Source organism: Polypterus senegalus, chromosome 8, assembly GCF_016835505.1.
Source record: "Polypterus senegalus isolate Bchr_013 chromosome 8, ASM1683550v1, whole genome shotgun sequence".
Taxonomy (NCBI): domain Eukaryota; kingdom Metazoa; phylum Chordata; class Cladistia; order Polypteriformes; family Polypteridae; genus Polypterus; species Polypterus senegalus.
The window spans coordinates 154969478-154982625 of NC_053161.1; the positions used below are offsets into that span (position 1 = coordinate 154969478).

General features: G+C 41.5%; 1 pseudogene; it reads left to right on the forward strand.

Moving 5' to 3' along the window:
• Nucleotides 1-7785: 7785 nt before the first annotated feature.
• The window catches only part of LOC120533235, a 40019-nt pseudogene continuing 34656 nt past the window's right edge, over nucleotides 7786-13148 (forward strand).

A 13148-nucleotide genomic window follows, 5' to 3' on the forward strand; every position in this document is an offset into this window, starting at 1 on the left:
GTTGGTCAGAGATGTAACCAAGCGCCCAATGGTCTCTAACAGAGCAGGTGAAGTCCTCAGGTGACACGTACTGTGTCAGCATGCCCATGTCGATGAAACACAGGAAGCTCTGCAGTCTACTTGTGACTTTACACTGTAGGAAGATAAGTAAATAAATAAAGGTAAATAATACTCAATGTGGCTTTTACATAAGTAACATCTATATATATAATTCACTAAGGCAAGACAACCATGGAAAGCACGCCAGAAGGGGCGTGGATTCACTAAGCCGCCGACAAGTGAGACACCTATGGCGCACGCAGGAAGGAGCCATGCCCACCAACTCCAACTCTAGTGTTCAAAATAACGAGATATTGTTTACCCTCTACAACTCCAGGCACCTCACACCCAGATAAACATAATTGAGCTCTGAGAATTTTGTGACTAACTTCAGCTCCATCGGTTGGGAGGATGGGATAGCAGGCTGCTTGTGCTGAGAGACACATTTGCAAAACAAAAGACGCTAATGGAGAGGTGCTAAGGAATTTAAGGTGGGCTGGGATTACGAGTTTTTTTGCAGGCTTCGGGGATTCTAGACTTAATACAGGGAGATCGACTTGCTCCAGAGTGCTTGAGACCCCAGATGGGTTAATGGTTCACCTTTCACTATGACGATGACCTGAAGCAGACAGCCAAGACAACACTGGAGTGGCTCTGGGAAAAATCTCTGACTGTCCTTGAGTGGTCCAGGCAAAGTCCAGACTATGATGTGCTACGGCATTTGCACATCTCCTTTACAATGCATTATTCTACAACTGTTTATAATGTATGTTGTTTAACTTTATGTATTTTGTATGAAGTTGTTTTCTGGTATATGCCACTCCAAAGCTACCAAGCTAGTGATTCTGATTAGTCATGAATCTATTGGCACTTCACAAATCTGTTATCATCTATTCATGGTTATTTATGGAACCTGTTACTGGTCTAAATAAAATTACTTTCTGGAAACTTCACATGGATGGTTCATTATGGAACCAAAAATAGTTCCCCTATGGTATTACTCTGAAGGATCACTCAGGCACCTGCATATTTATAAGAGTCACACACGTTGCGGGTGTCTGTCTTTACACAAATAAACAATGATGTAAATTGGTGATTGTCATATTATGTGCAGCTTCTGTCTGTCTCACTGGGCCCCATTTATTTGTTGACACAGTTTCCATAAATTTTCGTTACAATTCTACATGTTCACCTAAGGATGTTGGCAACTGAAGCAGGTCACCGTATCTCCAGAGCAATATAGAGGCCTGAATCATCACAGTCTCCCCGGGTTTTATTTTGGGTGATTTAACTAATATTCATTAAACAAGGCTAACAGAATATCAGGTTATATAGCGCCCTGATGTGTGGAGTACAAGTTACAAGAGACTCTGCTCAACCCTTATAATACACTGGTGAGGCCTCATCTGGAGTACTGGGTGCAGTTTGAGTCTCCAGGCGACAAAAAGGACATAGCAGCACTAGAAAAGGTCCAGAGAAGAGCAACTAGGCTGATTCCAAGGCTACAGGGGATGAATTATGATGGAAGATTAAAAGAGCTGAGCCTTTACAGTTTAAGCAAAAGAAGAACAAGAGGAGACCTGATTGAAGTGTTTAAAATTATGAAGGGAATTAGTCCAGTCCTGTTACTTTAAAATGAACACGGGGACACAGTCGGAAACTTGTTATGGGTAAATTTCACACAAACATTAGGAAGATTTTTTTTTACACAGAGAACCATAGACCAAGTAGTGTAGTATACAATAGGACTTTCAAAACTCAACTTGATGATATTTTTGAATTAAGTGGATAAGACTGGTGAGCTTTGTTCAGCTGAATGGCTTGTTCTTGTCGAGATTGTTTTCATGCTCTAACAAGACACTGTATTTTTTTCATTGTATGTCACCTGCCCAACTCGTCACAACAGAGTGCTTGATCATTGCTACAGGAACATTAAAGGAGCTTACATATATAGAGCCAAACCTCTTCTGGGTTCCATCAGGTCATAATTGCATTCAGCTCATTCCTGAATATAAAATACTAGCAAACCCGCGGCGTACCATACGCCGCATAATCAGGTCGGTTTTTTAATGATTTTTAAGCAGAGGGAGAAAATTAACATTTGAAAAATCGGTAATGTAATAAATCAGCAAGAAAAGCAACACTGTAACAATGCACGGAACGAACCAACACACAATCATCTGAAGTGACTGAAAACTGGCGGACCACCCTCGCGCCTTCTCCTGCCAGACGGAGGGATGAGGGTGCACAGTGTGGAGTGTGCAACGGGAGGAAAGGAGAATGACGTCCATTCAGCTCAGTCCGTCATGCTAGTCTGCTGATTTACCGTTCAGTATGTACTGCCCGCTCATGTGCCCACGTCCAACTTGTCACTTGAGTCGCTGTCTTTACACAGTACAGATGTACCTGTAACTGACGTAGACTTTTCATTGCTCTGTGCGGTTTTGGCTGCTATTCTATATATATTCCACCAAGACACTGGACCACGGTAGTAGCGAGGTGAGAGGGGGGTGTGTACAAAGGGTTGGGACACAACCAGTGGGAGCGTATGAGTCGCACTTAGTGGGACTTAGTTTGCAGCCCGAATGGGGTTCAACGGCTTACCCACGCCGGGTAGACACACGCTCAATGTCATGCATAATTATTTATTGAATGCTAAACACTTCTGGAAAGACACGGATGTCTTAAATGGGTTGGTGTGAGAATACAACAGAAAGTGAATGAAAAGATGGAACTCTAGACTTTTCATTGCTCTGTGCGGTCTTGACTGCCTTTCTATATATAATCCAACCAAGACACCCGATCACGGTAGTAGCGAGGTGGGAGGGGGGTGTGAACAAAGTTCAGGAGTATCTAAGAAGACGCATGTTTGTCGCTGAAGCGAATTGATGCATGTAGCATGTAAAACAGTTTGCTATGGTGCACAGGGTCGTGCGTCGTAACCGAAAACTCTTTTTTTTTTAAAGACTGCCTTCTTCATTGTGTTTTAACCTCAGTTGTAAAGGAATGTTTTAAGGACCCCATGGGATACCCCTCGGTTTTGGCTGCTTTTCCATATATAATCCACCAAGATACCCGACCACGGTAGGAGGGGGGTGTGCACAAAGTGTAGGGACGTAATGAGTGGGAGCGTATGAGTCACATTTAGTGGGAATTCGATGGTTTGCAGCCCGAATGGGGTTCAACGGCTTACCCACGCCTCTCTGCGCTGGGTAGACACACGGTCAATCTCATGCATAATTATTTATTGAATGCTAAACACTTCTGGAAAGACATGGATGTCTAAAATGGGTTGGTGTGAGAACACAACAGTAAGTGAATGAAAAGATGGAACTCTGGAGAGAGCAAAATACAACAACAATAGTGAACCCTCGGCATAACAAACGCCGCGTGGCTCAGACGTGCATGCGGACTCTTAGCACAGACGAAAGGGACTAACTGGGTGGTCGGTGAGTTTTTGCATCCGGGCAAATGGGCAGGCAGTGTGAATGCCTAGAGAGCGAGGGTAGACGCCATTTGGTGAAAAAGGAGTGTTGGTGGGCAGGAAAATGTCTTCCGTGTTCCTGTAGGAGCATCTAAGAAGACGCGAATAACTGTATGTAGCGTGTAAAACAGTTTGCTGTGGTGCACGCGGTCGTGCGTCATAACCGAAAAGTTGGTTTTTAAAGACTGCTTAGTTCATTGTGCTTCAACCTCAGTTGTAAAGGATTGTTTTAAGAATGCCATGGGATACCCCTCGCAAACCGTTTCACACGCTGCATATGGCGATTCACCTCCACGAGAAACATGCCTCTATGAACAGTCAACGTAGCTTGGAGGTGCATAACATGCACATGACATTAACCTGACCTGCACTGTATGTGGCCTCTACGACAGATAAATATAAATGACGCCATTTTTTCTGTGTCGTCGCGTCCGAGTTGGTGGGCGTGGCCCTGCGAGTTGTCGTTGTATCCAATGGTCTTGGAGTTGGTGGGTGTGACTCTTTCCTGCGTGCGCCATAGGTGTCTTACTTGTCGGCGGCTTAGTGAATCCACGCCTCTTCCGGCGTGCTTTCCATGGTTGTCTTGCCTTAGTGAATTATATATATAGATTTTTCAAAAGAGAAAAGCCAGTAATTTGAAGTATGTAGCAGGGAGTCTATTGAGTGCCTGTGTGGCTGTTCTGAATGCTCAGACTGGATTGTGTTTAAAGAATTCTGTGCTGGTATTTATGAACTGACGGACACCACAAGCAGTTAAATAAAGTCCTACAAGAACCCCATAATTCCAGTTACATCTATCAAAATATATCCAAATGACAAACAGTGGATGACCATAGATTTAAAGGAATTGCTAAACAGAAGAAACAGGGCATTTCAATATGGAACTGCAACTGCACAGAAGGAACTTCATAAGGAGTTGAAATGTGAAATGACAAACCAGGACAGGACTGGGAATGAAGTGAGGACTGACAGCCTGAGTATTACACAAACACGCTGGCAAGGGAAACGTTTTGAAGGGAGACCGCGTGAAAAGATGCAGTTAAAGCCAGTAAAAGGGGTCAAAACAGAGAAGACCAAAACCAAAATGGGAATCAAAAATCCAGGCAGAATTCAAAACAAAAAAGGGATGTTTAAAACAAAAAAAAAAAGATTGTCAAAAAGACTTGGAATGTGCAAACTCTGATGAGCAAGTGCACAAAATGATGACCCTTATAATCCATCATGTTGTTAATATCGGTTCATGACCTCAAAGGACATGCCCCCTAATAATGTAGGTAGAGTGCCCAGTGGAGGCTAAGTGGTCTTTTGGCCTTGGAACTCCAGGACATTATGGTGTTTTTTTTTTGTTTTTCCTTTAGCTTAACTGGAGTTTTTTTTTTTTTGTCCTTCTGGCCATCTGACTTCATCACCGGACTGACCTTTGGAGACTTACATTATCATATTTTATATAAGGATTCTCCTCATCTAATGGTAATATATCTGTTTTATATTGTATAGATTTGTTTTTTTGTTGTTGGTATTCATTACTATCCATCCATCCATCCATCCATTTCCTAACCCGCTGAATCCGAATACAGGGTCACGGGGGTCTGCCGGAGCCAATCCCAGCCAACACAGGGCACAAGGCAGGAACCTATTCTATTCTAATCTTATTTTTATTTCTTTTCTTGTAACTTCTCTTTGACATCTTGTAAAGCACTTTGAGCTTTTATATATGTGCGCGCGTGTGTAATTTAATCGTTTGTTCTTAAAGTATACCGTTTATGTGTTTATGTTCGTAATTTGGATATATGTAAATATTTCAGTACAGTTTTTAAAATATAGATGATTTGAGCAAACTAAAGCATGGTTGAACAGTCGCTATTTCGAGCTTTACGCGTATTATTTCTATTGGAATTACGGTTTCCTCATGTAATCAATATATGTATACATTAAAAATAATTTACTTATTTAAGTTGAGTAAATACTTAATAGTTTTACGTTCTAACAATGTCCCGATATTGATGTTATGATTGTAGTAAGTCATCTACTGTAATGTATAAATAATGTACCCTATTAAAAATATTATTAACGGAGACACATAGAAAGACACTGTGATAGCAGGACAGCACAGTGGCGCAGTGGTAGCGCTACTACCTCGCAGTTAGGAGACCCGGGTTCGCTTCCCGGGTCCTCCCTGCGTGGAGTTTGCATGTTCTCCCCGTGTCTGCGTGGGTTTCCTTCGGGTGCTCCGGTTTCCTCCCACAGTCCAAGGACATGCAGGTTAGGTGCATTGGTGATCCTAAATTGTGCGCCTAATTGTGCTGTGGCGCCCAGCCCGGGATTTGTTCTTGCCTTGCGCCCTGTGTTGGCTGGGATACCGGGTTGGATAATGACTGACTGACACTGTGATAGCTAATTTATTTATTATTTATTTTAGACCATACCTTCACATTTGTATATATTTGGATGAAATCAATAAATAGATCTTGGACATGTTCATCTACCTCTGGACCAGATGAGCGTAGTGATTATAATTTAATCCCGAACCCGCTTAATTTTTCACAACAAAAATAGAATTTGTTTTAAAAAAAATCCTGTATTTATTTTTACACTTTCAAACTTAAGTCACATTCAAAGTACTCTCCGTGTTGATGTAAATGCACTTATCAAGACATTTTTTTTCCTCAAAAAAGTTTTGGAATTCTTCAATTTTGATCCCTTTAAGGGCTTCTGCCCTTTTTATCTCAAAATATTTCTGTATTTCTATTACACAACGGCAAAACGTTTCTCTTTGAGGATTATTTTCATCCGGAGAAACAAAAAAAGTCACACGAGTGCACAATGTCCCTCACGTCAAAGAAACAGATGATCGTTATTTTCACTTTCGACTGAACTAGTCGTGGTTTTTTTGGGGTCGTGGTGAAGAGGCAGGTTTCCATTGGCTGGATCGCTGCTTCGTTCCGGGGTCGTAACCATAGCAACCAAGGATCGTCTCCGGTGATGATTTTGGGTGAAAAAATCGGGGTCAGCCACCAACTGCTCCTTCAGCGCACGGTGTGCAGCCAAGCGATTGTCTCATTATTCAGCGAGGCACGAATTTTGCTGCAACTCGTTTCATGCTCAGATCTTCCGACAAAATACCGGTAGGCAAACGTGTTGGGAAGAGTCTTCGAAGAAAAATTACTGAAGCTGAACGCAGCACCTCACAACAACGCCAGTTGGCACACTGATGCAGAAGGGTTTCTAGAATATTCACATGTACTAAAAGGGCCTCGCCCTCCACAAGATTGTGTGTGTGTGTGTGTTTTGTTCATTATCTCGCCTTATACAATTTCTTGTATGAGGGATTGCAGGTGAAGGGCCCAGAAGAGCAGGATCTCTTTTGGCAGTGACGATTCAAACCTGCAACTTTCCGGATACCGTTGCAGAACCTTAGCCTTAGAGCCACCACTCTGTCCTTTTGGGGGGTCCCTCCACGTATTCAGTAACCCCAAAAACGCGTGTAAAAATACCCGAATTGATACGAAACTAGGAAAAAAGAACACACACCTAACAACTGGAAATGAGTCCAGTATTTTTTTATCACTCAAAATTTTGATTTAAATACTAAATGAGAGGCAGACACGTCAAGAATGAATACGTGCAAAACTTGAACAAACTGTTGACACACATTCTCTATGAAGCCAACTTGGAGTCGCCAAGTAGCCACACACAAACACAGGAAGAACATGCGAACTCTGGACAGACCACATCTGGGTGTAGGATTCAAACCCGGGACTCTGGACACGTAAGGCAGCAGTCCTACCACCAGCAGCACTAAAGTATGGATTCATAAGTAAATAAAGAGAAGCACGATATCACTTAGTTCATTAATATTATCCAGCTAAACGTTACCTAAGAATTTTTTAAAGTCATTGAAACAATTAATTTTAAACTGAACCTGATCCGTACTTATTCTGGAAATGTATCTTTATACAAATTGTTTAAATTGTAATAATGGTTATGTCTTTAGTGACTAATGTACAGAATTATTAAAATCATATACTCTTTGCCTTGCACAGCTGTAATAATGAAAATGAGTGCAAATTCTATTTGATACATTTTATAATCTTACTTGCGAAATACCGTAATAGATCATGTAAATATCACACCTAAATCTGTCTTTTTTAAGGTTACTACGAAGTACAATTGTAGGTTAGTTCAATAGCTACCTCCGCTCCCTTTTTCTTTATTATTGGAGAAAAGAAAATCTAAAGTAGGAAGACGATGACGTCACCAGTGCGACGGAAAGGGAGCGCAAAGCTCAAAACGCGAGTGGTGGCGGAGGATGCTGATGTGTTGTAGCCGAGTCCATGAAAAGGTGCGTACTTAAAATATATCTGTGAGGAATAAAACCAAAGGCTCAGCATTAGCGGAGGAGTCCACTCTAGATAGATACACCGACTTCACTCGCAGAGTCCCGAGAGTATCGTGCGAGCTCTGCCAGAATTTAGGCGGCGTTTCTTTCGGTCCGCTGTGTTTATGCTCAGGACGGATGGGCAGGGAGTCGATTTCCGCACGCCCAATTGGCCAATCTGCTCCCGGGTCTGTGTCTGTGCACTGCACGTCCAGTCTGAGTCCTAATTGCGATTTATGTCAACCACAGACATGCCCATTGTCGTTCGCTAATGTTCAATCCCTTGGTCAAACAGGTTTTTAGTCTATAAATAGAAGTATCCGCCAAGCGCGTCTATATTGATCAGGGCTGGATTAGCCATTAAGTAAAATCAGATCGTACTTAGGGCATCAAGAAAAAGGGGGTAGGTAATGGGGTGGGCACCACAGAAGTGCTCGATTGCCGGATTTACCAAGGACCATGTGGCATACAAAACTGCAAATGGTGCAGCTGAACTACGTTCCACAATTACATTATATATATATATATATATATATATATATATATATATATATATATATATATATATATATATATATATATCATTACAAAATAGTAATACCAGACAGAGGTTAATGATCTATGTTAATCTTGGGAATACAATTAAATTACAATCTAGTAACTGCTACACGGTCCACCGAGGCTCACGTGACCGTGCTTATCTTGGTTATGTCGGCTCTCCCGTTCTGTCGTCCACTGAGAGTGAGTGCAGCACAGCGTTACCAGACTTACGATAATTATCAAACTTGAAACTGAGATGAGAACAGCAGAGATATTCTTTTCTAAGTCATGTGCCACACATGATGTCACTAAACAATCTACTGAAATGGAAAGGTGCTCTCAGTGTTGTCAAAAGGTGGCTGATGCTTACCCAGAGGGCTTAAACACAAATTTCAAAGCTGAGCTTCAGCAGTTTCACTCATATGTGTGTCATACGTTCAGTGCTACAAAAATGTACAAACAAGATTCAGTCCTGCTGATCTTTGTAAAATAATTGTAGAAGATAATATTGAGCGTGCCTTTCCAAATGTAGACATTTGCTTTCTTATGTTTTTAACATTAATGGTCACAAATTGCTCAGCTGAGTGTTCATTTTCTTAGTTGAAGTATATTAAAAATCCTATACAACAAGGCAGGCTGGATGCCTTATCTCTGTTAAGTACAGAAGCAAATGTGTTATGTAAAATTAGTTTTGAGAATCTGATCAAAGATATTGCAGTTAGAGAAATTAAAAGAAAACATCCATCATCCAACCCGCTATATCCTAAGTACAGGGTCACGGGAGCCAATCCCAGCCAACACAGGGCACAAGGCAGGAAACAAACCCCAGGCAGGGTGCCAGCCCACCGCAGGGCACACACACACACACACACATCCACACACCAAGCACAATTTAGGATCGCCAATCCACCAAACCTGCATGTCTTTGGACCTGTGGGAGGAAACCCACGCAGACACGGAGAGAACATGCAAACTCCACGCAGGGAGGACCCAGGAAGCGAACCCTGGTCTCCTTACTGCAAGGCAGCAGCGCTACCCACTGTGCTATCGTGCCGCCTTAAAAGAAAAAATTTCAAGCATAAATAAAGTGGAAGTATTCAAAATTAAACATGATTTTCCATCTTTCTGTAAATTGTTTCATTTTGAAAAATACAATTTTATTTTACATTTTATTATTGTTTATTTTTTGAATTAGATATATATGGGGGCAACAAAATCTTAAGTGCTTAGGGCCCTGATTTTTCATTCACGATGAATGAGCGCGCGTGTACAGACCCAGCAATTGGCAGGGCTTTGTCTGCCATCTCTAAGAGTGAATGTACGCATATGTTGTGCTCATGAAGTGTTTGCGGAATGTAATGTGTATAACATTTAATGATGTTGGGAATTTGCAACTGAGCTGCTCTCTCTGTAACATCAAATGTCTGTATGGATTATTCCATAAGAGGAAATTCACCTGCTGTGGCAGCAACAAGTCATTATGCATAAGAGTAAAATGAAAGTGCAATTGATTGCTCAAGTACAAAACCATGTATTTCTATTGCGTATTTTCAAACAAAACATGTTGCTGAAAGGGCTTTATAAGATGTTAAAGAAAGAATACAGGTAAAAAGAAAAATAATACATTTCAAATAGAAATACTGAAAGTATATTGTGACTCGTGACTCACTGTCTTGCACCCGAAAGATGAAGCTGAATCCAAGGGCTTTAGGAAAACCGAATTTATTCAATTCAAAACAGGAACAGCCAGAGGGTTTATTGAAATGGGAGCTACCACTTCACTACACACAGACACAGCAAACAAGCAGTGATGTTATCAGTCATCCTGCCTTGACCCCCTTGTTCAGTTCAGGCCCCCCTCGTCAGGTCGGTCCAGCGGCTGTGGATCAGCGGCTGGGATCGGGTCATCCTGGAGGGGAGGGGACAGAAAGAAAAAACAGCAGGCCGGGTCAGTGGCCAAATTAAAGTGATCCCCACATCCACCCGAGCCGACGGATGCGTTACACAGCAGGCCTGCTAACTCGTAGTTGCCTCGGTGGTGCGGCGAATCTTCCGTTAACTCACGGGCAGACAAACAACCCTCAACTGCTGCGTCACCCATGTGTCACCATTTTTGGTCTTAACGGGTCTCACAATATGAATGAATAAAATACCAGAAATAATTAAATTAAATTAAGACACACATAATAATGATAAACAAGTAATAGTCATTAATTGTGGATTCAATTGCTGAATTCATTTTCTAAATCTTTAATGGTTATAATGATGCTATACTCACATGGCCAGGGAGTACAGAAAAATAAAAACTCCAGCCGGCAGGAATCTAGAGAAAATGATTCTGCAAGGGTTCCAAGGCCAAAAGACCATCCAGCATCCATTGGTCATTCTGTCAGACATAAACCTGCTTAAGTAGTTGCTTAGTGTTTTTATACTTTGCCCTAAAAATGTCAATGATGTGTTTGTCATCAACATTTTAGAGTCTCCACATTTCATCCAACATTACAGGTGGCTGCATTGTACTTTGATCAGATAGTGGCAGTGCCACAAAATGCCACTGTAGACAACTGAAGAAGAAAACCCGAGTACAAGACCCAGAACGGTATACACAATATGTCCTGTGTGTATTGGTTCCAAAAAGTATTCTTTGTCTACTCATGTGTATGTTATTAATGAAAAGGGTGAAGTCGGGCATATTATCTGTCAGCCCGTGTAGCTCCCAGGATGCTGTTTTAGCCTGAGCTTAAAGCTCAAGGTGCTCCGCCACAACACATCATAGTGATGGTGGGCAGCATTAGTTATAATGGGCCCTTACTGTGTCATCCTCCTTTTTTTCTGCCCCTGCCTCCAGTAAATTCAGGGTGCTTCTGACTCTCCTGAATAGTTTATTCATGAATCTGGTGTTCCTCCCCAGCAGAGGACAATGCAGAACATTACACTGGTGACAGTGGACTGGTAGAACATCCCCAATAGCTTATCAGACACATTAAGGCAGCAGAATCTCCAGCTCTGGCCCTTCGTGTATTGCAGGTCTGTCTTCCCTTCAGATTGGGACCCACATACTTAGAGGAGTCCCTCATGATTGATCTAAAAGGCTCACTGTTGGGCCAAAAGTCATCTACCGCCTCTTTGGGTTGGTAACGTTAAGGTACTTGAGTTTGACCCTGCACCACATGACATGGTCACACAAACCACCTTTTTGTATATGATAGTTGTAAGTTTGGCTAAAATGAAAAGGAGACACTCATACAGACTTACTGTGTATACTCATGTCTAAGTTCTCCCGCGGATAAGTCAGGGCTCGATTCCACCGTATAATTTCTGGTGTTTTATAATGTTGGTCGTATAAGTCGAATGCGGAAAACTCTCACTATTGGTCCTAGAGATTATGATACGCTAACACCCACCTGAGAGAGTAACCATGGAGCACACAGGCCTTTCTTTTCTATGTGGGTGCTGCAATGCGCTGTATCAGCACGTCCTCCTAACCTCTCCCTCTTTCTATTGTGCCTACGTGACCACACAGTAATACCCAAACTATTTTGAAGCGACGTTTGCACTGCTTTGTGTTTTTTTGTATCTCACACCCTCCTCATACACCTTTATTGTAAGAGCATCCTTTATCTATGATAGAGCGTTCAATCAGAAGTAAATATGAAGTTGGCTTTAAATTAAACATCTTTGAAGTAGCGAAAGAAATTGGTAACCGCACTGCTGCAACAAAATTCGATGCGTCTGAGAAACTGGTGCGAGATTGAGGGAGGCAAGAAGATGGTTAAAAAAAAAAAAAAAAAATTAAGGGTCACATTTTTGAATGGCGTATAAGTCGGGGTCTGATTTTATGATTGAATTTTCGGGTTTCAAGACCTGTCTTATACTCGAGTATATACAGTAAAATTCTGTGATAATCAAAAGAACCCAAAATACAGAGGTGTTGGAATTGTTGAAGTCTAATGGCTAAATATAGTGTGGTGAAAAATTAGGAAGCAGACAGAAAAAGGTTTGGGGATGGTCACCCCGTATACTGAAAAATTATCAAAAGAAAAGAAATGTGTTTTTACATAAGAAGAGTTCACAACTGAACTGACTAGCTCTATAAATATGGTGGATAGGAAGCAAAGGTGGAGTCAGGGCAGCCAGAATAGGAACTGATGTGGTAGGGAGGTGGATTCTGGGTACTGGAAATTATGTCATCAGTGGGTGGACCGGTGGTGATGTCATTGAGAGGCGGAGTCTTTGGAAGAACTGCAGAGGAACAAGAGGAGAGAGGATTAGGTGAGAGCGCCAACCCCTGGTCTGGCAGACAAATAACACTATTTGAGACTGTAAACTGTCCCCCCATGCGCACGTTGGTAGTTTATTTATTTTTTTTTTAATTTTTATTTATTAATTTTATTACAATCAATACATAGCAATCAAGTTTTTACAAAAAAAAGAATTATGCTAAGAACAGATCGATCCCCACCCTTGAGAGAGAGAGCAAGCCAAACGGTGTAAAATTTAAGGCTTGTAAAAATACCTAAATTAATAAATTCTCTGTGCTTTATAAACTTATTTTAAAATATTACTGATTAGATCCTGCCATGTTTTGAAAAAAGTCTGCACAGATCCTCTAACTGAGTATTTGATTTTTTCCAATTTCAAATAATATAACACATCAGTTTCCCACTGACTTAAAAGAGGAGAGTTTGGGTTCTTCCAGTTTATCAG